Raw genomic sequence first — 14,455 nt, 5'->3', positions numbered from 1 at the left:
AGGGGGGAGCGAACAAAAAGGAGGGGAACTTTAACTTCACCCGAGTTTACCTCTTCCCTGCCTTTGAGCTCGGGCAAGCTATAGGTGGTAGTTCGGCAAGCTCGGCGACGGCTTCTTTGTCTCTTGGCCGGTTCCGCGTTGGTGCTGCTCACCTCTGTACTGTCAGGTATCATTTGTGCAAGAAGCGGCTCGGGTTGCTGGTCACCGATGCAGACAGAGGGGTTCTGCTTCGAGTCCGTAGCCAATTCCGTTGCATCAGGCCCACTGGCCTTTGACAGGACTGGTACAACCACCACTATCAACCTGCCACAGCCGTTACAAGCAGGGCTGAAGTGGCACGCGCAGGGTCGTCATTGCAGGATTTGCGCCTATCAAGTGTAAGACTCCCTCTAAAGGTGGTAGGCACGACGCTCTTTGACAAGGGACATGGCGGCTGTCCCAGATTTGTCGAGTACGGTGGTCGGGCAGGAGATCTTCCTGCGATATGCCAAACTACCCCTTCGGGAGTTACCTTGCGCCGGGCTATCCTGTAAGCGGCGAGCTGCCTGTGGCAAGCTATGCCGAGCTGTCTGGCCCGAAGTGTTTTCACCTCGGGGTATTTAGAGATGGATCGGTGTGTTCTTGTCTGGGAGTGGCCCGAGATCCGTTGGGAGGAGCTCAGGTACTAGTGAAGGTCAGGGGACCCCGAGCTCGGAGGCTGCCCAAGGTGCCCTAGCCCCAAGGAGGAGGTATAGGCCAAGCGGCTCCTGGCGAGTAGTCTGTCTCGCCGAGTTGCCGGGCTGAATTCGGTGGGACCTTCCCTCCGAGTTGCGGCTGCATCTGTTGCACTGTCACGCTGAGTCACTATTTGAGCAAGGTCACACCCACGTGTACCCGTGCTATGAGGTCGGGCCAAACCAGCCTCCATCACCATCCATTCAAATTGTGGTTGTTTGGAAGCATCTCCAAGTTCAGTTTGACTCTGTCCATTTAAATTACGGATGGCTAGAAGCATCGACTCCATCCAAATGACTTCATATTGGGAAGCATTGATTCCATCTGGCTGGAAAGCGTCAACTCGACCAATTTAAACTACGGCTGGATGGGAAGAATCCATCTTCAAAGCAATATTTCTCCTACTTCAAATTCGAGTGGTTTGGGGTCCCAGTCTTCATCCAAGTTCGAGTTCAAGTGATTTAGGATACCATTCTTCGTCCATGTTCAAGTTTGAGTGATTTGGGGTCCCATTCCCTTTATTTGATTGTTTGTCTTCTCACAAACTTCAGAGTTAGCAGGAAGTGGTTTCTTCTTCTAGCCTCGATTTGGGTGTCCCATTCCCTTTATTTTTTTCTTGTTTCTTGTTTCTCCAATTCGTTTTGACAGGCCTAAGGAGATTTTACGCATTTTATTTTTTGTTTGTTGTTTCTTTGTATTTGTATTTCATTGTTTAAGTAATTGATGTGATTAATTGGTTTCTAAGTCTAAAAAATTTGAGAATCATACAGAACCAAGAGGTTCATTGAGTTGTAAATGGTTTTGATGGTGTAACTACCTCTAGGGGGATAGATGTTCAAATATGTAATTTATGTATCAAAATTGCAAACAATTATTCAGTTTGTTTAGTGCTAGATAATTCCTAAGTCCGTAAACATATGAGAATCATACAGAACAAAGAGGTTTAGTGGGTTTTAAATGATTTTGATGGTGTAACTATTACATGGAGGGATAGATATTTGCAACTATAATTTATGTTTCAAAAATCATTCAAAAAAATTATGTTTCAATATTGCAAACAATAATCTTGTCTGTGTAATGCCAGATGGTATTCAACTTTGCAAAAAACTATCCAGTTTGTGTAATGCTGGATGGTTTCCAAATCTGTAATAAAGCATCCGGTCTTCTCCATGCCGGATGGTTTATACACTTGTGAAAATCATATACTACCTTATGAAATGTTGGGGTTTAGATGATTGTGATGGTGTAAATACTATTTTATCACTCGAGGGGTTGAAATTTACACTGCAATAAACCATCCAGTCTGTGTAATGCTGGATGGTTTCCAACTCTATAAAACACTATTTGGTTTTTGTAATGCCGGATGGTTTCCGACTTTGTAAAACACTCTCTGGTTTGTGTAATGCCAGATGGTTTTCAACTCTGTAAAACACTATCTGGTCTATGTGATGCAAGATGGTTTCCAACTCTATAATAAACCATCCATTCTATGTAATGCCAAACGATTTCCAACTCTGTAATAAACCATCTGGTCCTCCCCATGCTGGATGGTGTCTAAATCTGTTAAACACCACCTAAGTTTCTCCATAGAAGATAGTCTAGGTAGAATATCTGTACTTGTTGTTGATCATATAAGTAGATATATATATAGTTTGGGTATTAATCACATAGATAAGCATTATGAGCTTTACTAAACTGCTTGCTATTTTATCCAATCTAGCATTACCATTCACCACCTTCCTCTAGTACACTTGCTTTGAAGATCGAGTCGATGCTTCCTAGCAATCCATAGTTTGAATCAATGGAATTGATGCTTCCCAGCCAGATGGAGTTGATGCTTCCCAATCTGAAGTCGTTTGAATGGATGGAGTCGATGCTTTCCATCCAACCGTAATTTGAATCAATCGAGTTGATGCTTCCCAATCTGAAATTGTTTGAATGGCTAGAGTCAATGCCTCTAGTTAGTTGTCATTTGAATGGATGGAGTTGAATTTGAACTTGGAGATGCTTCCAACTAAATGGATGGAGTCAAATTCGAACTTGGAGAAGACGAATGGAACATGAATGCTTTTTGGATTTGGTGGATTCTGTTTTTAACAAAAGGGTAATTTTGTCCTAAAAACTTCATGTTTTTTCCTGCTCACTCAATTTGCTATTATTTCTAAATGAAACTGAAATTGTCAATTGACCAAACTTGGTCAATTTTTTTTGCAAAAAGTCCTTAAAATAATTATTCAATTATTAATATTTTTAAATTTTTTTAAATTAAAATCAAATTTTTGATATAAATGTGGATTTGATAGATTATTTATTCCATTGGTTTATTCTTTTTAATTTGTAATTGGAGTTGTTGAAGATAAGTGTATGATGGTTGTTGGGATTTTATGTAGATATTATGTAATAAAAGTTAATGTATTCCATTTACTGGCATGGAATAAAAGTTGGCTAAGTGGTTAAAGATGCATCGTTTTTAGACATTAGGTGAGTTGGGGTCTTAGGTTTGAATTACGCTAGTAGCACTTTTTTATATTGAATTTGGCTTGTTTTCAAACTAAGGGTTGATTTTCTTCCATATCAGACTATATCATGCTGCACAATACACACTGATATGATAGTGTATCTTTCCAATCGTAGCGTATTCTGTGCCGGTATAACATGATACTGATACAATATGCCCTGTATTGGCATACCGTATTGATATTTTAATCCTTGCTACTAGGTAATCTTTCAAATATGTATTACACATAATTATAATTTATGGACCCTTGTATTAATTGGTGGTGAAATCTCCATATTTCTTGATCCTAAATCTTATTGATTCCACACTCAAAGCCTTTTAACTAGCAGGCAATGTCACCCATAGGTAGGTTATTTGTGGCCCAACCTGAATCAAAGCAAGATTGTGATCTAGTTCAATTTTTGAAGGCATTTGATAAGAATACATTTGTACATTGAAAATGATAATAATTATGAATTCTAAGACATATTTGCATTCAAAATGGGGGAATGTTTGCAACCTAAATTAGAGACAAACATTGCACTCAAAATTGATCAATGTAAAACAAAAGTGATCCGTGTTTGTGCACTAATCACAATCAAAACCATTTTCTAAGAATGCAAAATCTATTAATACAAAATTAAACCAACTTTATATTTTCATGTACCATGCATATTTGTATTTGCACTTCTTACGATGACAAAGTTATCAATCACATGGCAATGCCAAGTGGTTTCATTTATAATTTCTTCTGTTTTGCTATCTTTTGTCTTTTGGTTAAGTCTACTGTATTCAGAATTTTTATTTAAATTGTACTACTTTTAAGTTTATTTAGATTATAGATTATTCGAGTTTGATTTTTTAAGTAATTTTTCTTTTTTCAAAGTATTTTGGCGTTTATAATTAATGAGATTAAAGAGGGCTATTGCTGAGCATGCATCTCTCTAGTGATCTTTGTGTAAATATAAGAGCAAAAATAATAATTGGAAAAGTGCTTTCTTTTATGCATTTTCTCCACTAAATAGAAAGGTTGTAAATGGATTTAACCTCCAAAATAGTGATCCCAGAGGCGTGTAATTGCAGATGACATTGATGAAGAAATACTTTCATCTGGTTATAGAATTCAAGAAAGATAGAGGCATCTATTTCAACAATCATTTCATATATTAGACTAAATGACATGATTTCATTTTCTTTTAATTGGTTAAAACTTACTTTTATTATTCTTTCATTTATTAAAATATTATCTGTCAAAAAAAATTGAGTCTTACATAAGGGAAAGCTTTTAATTGTACAGATTGTTCAAATTAAGACTGATGTTAATGCCGATTCCCCCTTTGTGTAGCAGCTTCCGAATTTTGGCTATTGGAAGATAAATACGGATGGGAGTATTTTTGAATTCTTAATTGGTTAAATCCATTTCACCGAACTGAATTATTATTTGGAGCAACGAAATAACACTTGGGGTCATGTATATTACAGTTGACTTCTTTCTTATTTATTGAATCAAAGTTTTGTTGGCGGGCCAATAGACTTCCAAAAGCCTTGAAAGTTCTTTTTGTGTGTAAGGGATATTAAGTGCTCACAAGTGATTGCAAGTACCTTGGTTTTTCAGAAAACACAAAAAACAGAAAAATAAAAAAGAATGTGAAACAATGAAAGAAAATCAACAAATTTTAGTGTTGGAGGGGAATTCTAGGGAGTAGACTTAACCAATTCTTTCTTAATTGGTAATTATAAGCGATAGAGACTTGAGGAATTTGAGGGTATGTACCCAGCAAATCACATTCAAAGATAATACGATCCGAGATGTACTGATGAATTCTGAATTTTCTTTTCTTCTGAGAAATCCCAACCTCTAGTTAATTCCATTTCACCAAACTGAATTCTTATTTGGAGCAATGAAATAATACTTTCTCAAAAAGAAAAAGAAAATAAAAAAAATGAATCTACAAGGATGAAGTAGGAGAAATGTATTTCTCAAGAGTATTTTGGTACCACTGCATCATATACAATTGTTAATTAATAAGAAAAAGATAACATTTTGTCGAACTATGAGACTTGAGTTGTAAGAATAAGTGATTGGTAATCTATATATTTAAAAAGCTAAAATATTTATCAAAACAACACTATGTTAAAATTTGTGGATATTGTCCGTAACAAAGTAGTAAGTAGAGGTAATACAAACATCATTAGATAAAACCAAACTCGTCCCAATAGGGGTTTATGTAGAAGACTGCCACCAAACCCAACAATAGTGTTATGTAAGAAGCTATAAAGCTTATAACAAAGGTGTCCATGTCCATGCCATCAGGAGCTGTTTGCATAGATGGTGATGTCTTGGAACTGTTTGTGCAATTATTCTTCTTTAAGGGTTCTCCACAAAGAAGAAGGTTGCTCAATCATCTAAGGAGGGATCATTCCCATCAAATTGTTGTAGGAAAGGTCCAAACTCTCTATTTTTCTCAGACTTGAAAAGCTTGGTGGGATTTGCCCATTTAAATAGTTGTGCGACAGGTTCAATGCATGAATATCACTTAAATCTCCAATTTCAGGTGGGATATTGCCTACTAATTTGTTGCAAGAGAGATCAATTCCAGACATGAGCTCAAGAACAACACCCTTGTAAATTTCGTACCGGAATTTTGTTGTGAACTCCACTTCTAGTTCCACCGTGATGTATTCACCACCCAGATCATTTTTATATCCAAAAAACATACTTTTATATGAATACAACTCAGCATATCCGAATCCAGTAAGCTCAACTTCTGAATTTCTTCCATTTGAGTTTGATTCTCCTTTAAATGTGATGTTATTTAAGCAAGAGGTATCGAACCTGAGAGAAAGTTGTGAGACAAGCCCATTATGTTGAGATTTTTCAACTGGCACAATTGAACTGGAATTTGACCTTAAAATTGAATCCCTTTCAAAAGCAGGGCATTTAGGGATGAAAGCCCACCAATCCACTCTGGAATTCCCCCATTTAAGTGGTTATCCCTAATGTCCAATGTCATCAAGAAAGTGCTGTTTGAGAATGCATTTGTCATTGGTCCTTCCAACCTATTTTTCTGAAGATGCACATGCTCCAAATATTGTGAGCTAAAGCAAGAAAGAATCAAGCCCTGAATATCGTTTTCAGAGAGATCCAAATATCTGAGCCGATGTAGTTGACAAAACTCACTTGGAATTGATCCTTCAAGATGATTATTATGCATAACAAGAGACTCAAGACTTGATAAATTTTCCAACCATCTAGGTAGTGGACCGGATATGTTGTTATGACTGATATCTAATTCAGACAATTGCTGGGAACCATGCAACATGGTATCTGGAAGATTTCTGCCAAAGAGATTGTGATCCAAGTATAACAACTCCAACCAAGTTAGGTTTGTAATTGTAGGAAGTACTTTTCCATACAAATTATTGCACGATAACTTAAGAAATACTAAGTTGGAGCACCCCGTGACCAAGTGCTCTGGAATTTGAACTTATAAATTATTATTGGAAAGATCTAGAATCTGTAAAGATTTCATATTATCGATTGATGGGGGAATTTTACCTTCAAAACAATTTTGTGATAGCTTTAAGACTTCTAAATTTGGAAAGATGACACCGATATTTGTTGGGATTGAACCAGAGAAGTTATTGTTAGAAAGGATCAAAACAGACAAATTTACACAAGGATGAGGAGGAAAGCTACTATGGGAGACCTCAGTTCGGCACCTTGGCACCGGGGAGACCTCAGCTCGGTCCTGAACTAAGGGAGACCTCGGCTTGGTCCTCGACAACTAAGGGAGACCTTGGCTCGGTCCTCATCAGCTAAGGGGGACCTCGGCTTGGCGCTCATATCACACCTCGGCTTTACAATCAGAGGCAACCGAGCTCGAGCTTGAACTTCCTACCTTTTGACTTGGCCAAGCTCGAGCTCAAGTCGCTAGTTCGAACCAAGCTTCAGCCTGTAATTTATGACTGAGCTGAGCTCGAATAGCAGGATATTCGACTTGGGGTTAGCTCGAATCCCTAGTGGAATAGAGTTTTATTAAAATAAAATAATAAGATTTTGTCTCAATAGGAATTATGGGATATTCAATACCTTGTCTTACTATTAAATTGGAATAATACATAATAGTTGTTGTGGTGGCATGAGGTTGGTGGGGGAGATGGGAAAAGATCTATATTGAGAAAATATAACTGTCGGTTTTGGGCTGTTTCTCTCTGTGGTTGGAGGGTGTTCTCGTGGTGTCTCCTTGTTCTTCTTCTGGCCATGGTGCTTTGGCGTCTCTGTTTTGTGGTGTTGCTGGGGGGCGGGGGGGGTGGGGTCCCTATCTTGGGTGGGCTGGGGGCCTTTTCTCTCTGTTGGGGGCGTGGGGGGGAGATATCCCTCCGGGTAGGGATTTCTTCTTCAGGGGTGGTTGGTTTCTTGTGTGTCCTTTCTCTTTCGTCTCTTTCTTTTCAACCAATCTTTTTTTTTATTTATCCCATACAACACATATATAACTGCCTTAGAAGTCAGGTTGGGTTGAGCTGGCTGGTGGTCGGGTTGGGTTGTTGTCTTTTCCCCTTCACCCGGTTGTTGGTGGGGCCTGGGGTTTTCTCTCCTCTCAGCCCTTTGCTCCTATAGCATCTCATAATACAGTCATTCTGCTTCTTTCTGTTTCTTTTTTGTTTAAAAAAACCCCTTTCCCTACGGGGGGAGGGATGTGATTGAAATTACCAAACTTCAGGGGGTATTAAGCAACGGTCAGAAACTTCAAGAAAAGTTTCAGTAATTTGCAATTATTTCAGTTCAATTAATTCATTTTTTAGAAATTTTGGTTTTGGTTTTCAGAATTGAAACATGGTTAACCAAAATAGCCAAAAAACCGAAACGAAAATTTCAGTTTTGATTATGTTGATTTTTCCTCAATTCAATTTGTTCGATTTTTCATTTTACAAATTTGATTAAAAAATTCTATTTGTTGGTTCAATTTTAATCAATTTAATAAATTAAATACTCAATCCTATAAATGAGTATAGCTGGTTTTGTCTACTCTTGGGACCCTTGTTGGGTGAGTTGTGGTTCTTGGATGGTTTTCTTCTGTCGGTCCTATTGTGATGGCTCAGTAGGTTTTTTCCTGGTTCTTAAGCTCAGGTAGGTGGTCTTTTCTATTTTATTTGTATAGCTTTGAGCGTCCGCTTTAATTTTTTATTGTTGGCTGTTACTTTTTATATATCTCTTTTTCCTTTTAATGCAATTTTTGTTTTGCCTAATTGCCTTATTGAAAAAAAAAAAACATTCTCTATGCATAATTAGGTATGCTTATATGTATGTATGTATAAATCATTGCTTAAATAAGAGAAAGCTTTTAATTGGTCAATAGATTGTTCAAATTAAGACTGATGGGAGTATTTTGAATTGTTAATTGGCTAATTCGATTTCCCCAAACTGAGCTCTTATTTGGAGCAACGAAATAACACTTGCGGTCATGTACGTTATAGTGGGCTTCTTTCTTATTTATTGAATCAAAGTTTTGTCGACGGGCCAATATATTTCCAAAAGCCTTGAAAGTTTGTGGTGTAATTATTTCTGTGTATTTCACACTTTGGCTTATTGTATGGCTTCAACGGGCCCATTTGCATACTCTTGTTATCAAACTGGAAGCCCAAACTACTAAAACGGGTTTATGATTGCATGATAGTTAGAGTTGTAAATCGAATCAAGTTGCATGTGTCCCGGTATGGCTTGGCACAGCTTGATATGGCACAATGACAAATGCACCATGTCAGACCCGGCACAGAGATTCATACAGTATTGGGCCGGGGGTTCAAAACCTATCCGCCGGCATGACATAGCACGACAGCACGTTGATAGCTTTTGGTAGGAAGTTCTTTTTGTGTGTAAGGGATATTAAAGTTTCTATGCTCTGGTTTGGCCGCCTTCTTTGGGTAGTGCTCCATGAAGGTTAATTAATTTGGTAGCCGATGCTGCCGTAAGGTCGGGGTTGATAAAGAGTCTTTTGTCAGTCAAAGAAGAATACGATCCAAGATGTACTGATGAATTCTAAATTTTCTTTTCTTTTGAGAAATCCCAACCTCTAGTTAATTCCATTTCACCAAAATGAATTCTTATTTGGAGCAATGAAATAATACTTTCTCAAAAAATAAAAGAAAAAAACTGAATTTGCAATTGTTAATTAATAAAAAAAAAGATAACAGTTTGTGGATATTGTTTGTAACAAAGTAGTAAGTAGAGGTAATACAAATATCAATTAGATAAAACCAAACTCGTCGCCAATAGGGGTTTATGTAGAAAACTGCCACCAAACCCAACAACAATATTATATAAAAGCTATAAAACCTACAATAAAGTTGTCCATGTCCATGCCCATGTCCATGTCATCAGGAGCTGTTAACATAGATGGTCGTGCCTTGGAACTGTTTGTGCAATTATTCTTCTTTAAGGGTTCTCCACAAAGAAGAGGGTTGCCCTCATAACTACTTTCTCCGAATGTTGCAAATTGTCCTTTTCTCTCTGGAGTCCTTCCGGATAGGTTTTTATGAGCCACATTGAAATTCGACAGAGTTTAGCTCAATCATCTGAGGAGGGATCATTCCCATCAAATTGTTGTAGGAAAGGTCCAAACTCTCTATTTTTCTCAGATTTAAAATGCTTGGTGGGATTTGCCCAAATCATTTTCAGATCCAAATGACATACTTTTATATGAATATAACTCACCATATCCGAATACAATAAGCTCAACTTCTGAATTTCTTCCATTTGAGTTTGATTCTCCTTTAAATGTGATGTTATTTAAGCAAAAAGGTATCGAACCTGAGAGAGAGTTGAGAGAGAAGTCTATTATGTTGAGATTTTTCAACTAGCACAATTGAATTGGAATTTGACCTTCCAAAATCATGGCATTTAGAGATGTAATCCCACCAATTCATTCTGGAATTCCACCATTTAAGTGGTTATCCCTAATGTCCAATGTCACCAAGGAAGTGCTGTTTGAGAATGCATTTGTCATTGGTCCTTCCAACCTATTTTTCTGAAGATGCACATGTTCCAAATCTTGTGGACTAAAGCAAGAAGGAATCGAGCCCTATATATCGTTTTCAGAGATATCCAAATATATGAGGTATTGTAGTTGACAAAACTCACTTGGAATTGATCCTTCAAGATGATTATTACGCATAACAAGAGACTGAAGACTTGATAAATTTCCCAACCATCTAGGTAGTGCACCAGATATGTTGCTTTGACTGATATCTAATTCATACAATTGTTGGAAGGATGGAACCCAGGTTTAATGCACCATTTTTTAATGTGAAGCCTGATAAGGCAAGAGACTTCAATTGGAAGGATGGAACCCAGGTTGAATAGTCGTTGGCCTCAACTATTAGCCCGTTATCTTTATATTCAAATGAATCAAGTTTAGAATGGTTAGCGAAGGAATGAAATGAAAATGAAACTTGGAAGCGATTATGTGAAAGAGAAAGGTATTCAAGAGAAGTGAGGCCAGCAATGAATGATGTGTCAAAGCTTCCTTCAAATTGATTGTGAGAAAGATCCAATGCGCGAAGGGATGTCAGGTTTCCTAAACAATGGTTGAGATTACCCACGAAATCGTTGCCACTAAGATCCAACTCCTGAAGGTTCCTTAGTTTGCACAACCCTGTATGGTGATTCAAAGCATATATATGTAAATTAAATAATGATTTTGTATATAACTAACAGTGCATTATTTAGAGAGAGCATAAGAAATGACACAAAATAGATCAAAAGATTTTTGGTTTGCCAATAATTAACTTACCTTTATGTGGTAGTTGAGTGCCATTGAGTCCAATAGCTGAAGCAATTGATAAGAACTTGAGAGAAATCATTCCCCCCATGTTCTCGAGAAATTTGTTCTTGAGCGTAGAATAAGATAAATCTAATAGCTCCAAATTTCTCAAAGTATTCAACTCTATTAAGCAAAAAAAATGAAAAATATTAATTTAGAAATTTGTTGTTGAATAAGACTGTACTATCTCCAAGCAATTATATATTAATGAATCTACAATTAACATACCTTCACTAAATGGATGCATGGCCAATATCATGAGTGGAGTCAAAGAAGCTTAATTACATAATTATTGGTGGAGCAATGTCATAATTGAAACTATTGTAACACCAATCCAACACTTGCAACCACCTACTTCTACAAATTATTAATGAATGTTGGGAGTAATGTGTGATGGGGCCCATGGGACGGCAAAAGAGCTTTTGTACGTACCTTGGATTGCTTGAACACTGCCATTGAATCTATTCCCACTCAAATCCAACATTTGCAAGTTCTCCAGACCGGCAAGTTCTGCACATCATTAATCATTAATGAAAGTTGAGAGTATAATCATCATTAATCATCTGAATTCAATATACCTTCAGCAGGAAAGTTCCCTTCCAAATTGTTCCCACTGAGAAACAGATTCTTGAGGGATTTGAGGGCACCCAAAGACGGCAGGATACTGTTGTTGAAAGCATTCCAACTCAAGTCGAGAACCTCCAGCCTCTTTAATCTACCCAACGGTTCCAGCCCTGCAATAAGAATAAATACATCCATCCATCTCGCTCTCAACGGCTGGATATTACTTATAGGCTTTGATAGACTATCTACCTCCCTTGATCTCCGAAATTAAAGATGACATAATATGTTGACAGTCATGATTTAATTACCTTTCTACCCTCAATTTATTACACATTAAAATCAGGAATGGTTTAATTACCTTTCCCATGCATATATATATATATATATATATTTAAAATAGATGAACTGAAAGACGACTATAAAACAAATTGCAGTTTTCTTGCAATACATTCATTGTCTGCCAAACCTCGAAACCCGTTCTCAGATAAGTCAAGATGTTGAAGCTCTTGAAAGGGAAGAAACAAGCTGGCATTTAGAAGCCAAATTGGTATATGTGCATCATCATATGATGACCATCTGTTTCTGGTAAAATTGAGAGAGAGTTGGATGATTCTGCCAGTGGTGAGATTACATTGAACTCTCTCCCAGGAACAACAATCATCATTATCATCGTCCTCAACCCAAGATGGGAGACGGCCGGAAGAAGTATCATCATCATCAGTCCATGGAACAGAAGCCTTGAAAGCTAAAAGAGCCATCTTCTCCTGCTCCAAACATGCCATTGATTCATGATGATGATGATGAAACTGATGTAGCAGCAGCATAACAATAAGCCATGCCCGTAATGTTCTCATCCTCAAAGCCCACTCCATGATTTTGAGAAATGGATGGATTTCCCCTGTTTCAGCTTTCTAACTCCCCTCTCCTCGCTGTAATTAGAGCAAATTGAATAATAAGCGTTGTGGTCTACATATTACCACAACATACCCACAAGTTCTACATCTTATAGACTTGAAGTAAAATTGGAGTCTCTTTTGTGTGATGGATAGACGTAAGTCCCACGCTTTAGCAATATATGGACATGGTTGCAAAATGAAAAGTCGTAGATGGTGGTGCCTTGGAGTCCTTCTTTAAGGGTTTTTCAACATTATAATATTTTATTCCCTACATTCGATTATTAACTATAATAACGATAATAACTCAAATTTTAATTTTTTTGATAGTTACTAAATATAATTATCACTTTTATAGAAATTAATTAATGGGTTTCCAATTTTTATAAAATATTGTTAATTAACATAAGTATAACAACATTTACCCAAAATACTTTAAAAAGTTATGATGAGTTAATTAATGATAGTATTTATTAATTTTTGGTAATTTACTAACTATATTTATTAACTTTTGATAATAACTTTATTTAATATTCATTGAATATGGATTTAATTTTAATTATATTTAGATATTTATTAATTAATATAAATATTTTAAAGGGAAAATTACTTTAAACCCCCCCTTATAAAAGGAAAACCTCCTAACACCTTAATGTTGAAAATCCAACCGCTGAAAATTGATAATAAAACCAAAATACCACTGCAAGCCCCTCTAATCGCAGACGTGATATACACCACCCATCTCTCAATTCTTTGACCATAATTCCCATATGAAACTCAGTAATCTAAACACCCTTTATGCAAAACTCTCGATACATGATACATGATTCAGATGCCCACAACTGAGTCTTTTGTTTTTTGCTTGTAAATTGTTTTTTTTTAATTCTTAAATGTTTAGTAAATAATATTTTTATTTTTATTTTTATAAGTAATAAATATGTTAGTATAAAATACAATTTAAAATATCAATTAATAATTTATAAAAATATATAATTTTAGAATATTTCAAATCTATTAAAACATCTAAGATACATATCACATGTACATTAGTAATTTTTAATTTCTAAAATAATTATTTCATGATTATATTAAATTCTCTAAAAAAATGTGAATAATAAATACGTTGACTTGGTCAATGGTGATAAAGACTACCTCAGGGCGGCCCCAGCATAGGTCCCGTCCCGACAAAGACGAGAAGCACGTAGATTATTTCAAGGAAAAAGAGCTTGCTGTCCCATGTTTTTGATTTGTCTCGCTTCACCCCATTGAGACTTGAGCTATATGTAGACCCCATAATTAGAAATTTAGAACTGAAGTCACATTTACTTTTGCTTCAATTGTGACTTTTCAATGGATGCATGCAAGTGCCCACAACCACATCCAGTAATCATAAAATTTCAAACTTACTTGTCTATATGTATTGTTTCTTTAACTAATTAAGGACACTTGCATTCAAATTTTATATGAATTTTTTACAATTGGATGCCTTAAAACAATGTTTACAAGGAGCCAAGTCAATGGGAGCAGTGATTTGCCATTTAACATGCCATGGCCCATGATTTGGGCCTGTCCCTCTCCTTCCCTTGCTACATCTGTTTTTCAGATTAAATTGCTTCTTACTGTCCACAAAAAAAAAAAAAAATTGCTAGTCTATAGTCAAAAAAATATGCAAAATTAACGTAAATTAAGGTGACATCATGATGGGGACATATTAATAAATCCAAGGCCATGCTTCCGCATCTCAATTCCAAGAATGACGGCTACTGGATTATGTCATGCAGTTGGGAAGAAGAGGGTCACATGTAACAAGATGAATAGTGTTGTGTCCTCTTCTAGTTCATGAGATTACATCCTACTCATTTTTTCAACCTTCAGATTGGGAGAAATCACAGTTCAAGGATTCTTTCAGATAATTGTATGAAAAGAGGCACAATATTGGAGAAAAAGCCAAGGGATGTTTAAGT

General features: G+C 36.4%; 1 pseudogene; it reads right to left on the bottom strand.

Moving 5' to 3' along the window:
- LOC148802798 (uncharacterized) overlaps positions 1-12,519 on the bottom strand; it is a 49,728-nt pseudogene extending 37,209 nt beyond the window's left edge.
- Positions 12,520-14,455: the final 1,936 nt, after the last annotated feature.

Source organism: Nelumbo nucifera, chromosome 2 (genome assembly GCF_055504915.1).
Source record: "Nelumbo nucifera cultivar China Antique chromosome 2, China Antique-T2T, whole genome shotgun sequence".
In the NCBI taxonomy this organism is placed as follows: domain Eukaryota; kingdom Viridiplantae; phylum Streptophyta; class Magnoliopsida; order Proteales; family Nelumbonaceae; genus Nelumbo; species Nelumbo nucifera.
This window is presented reverse-complemented; position numbering and strand designations above follow the sequence as displayed.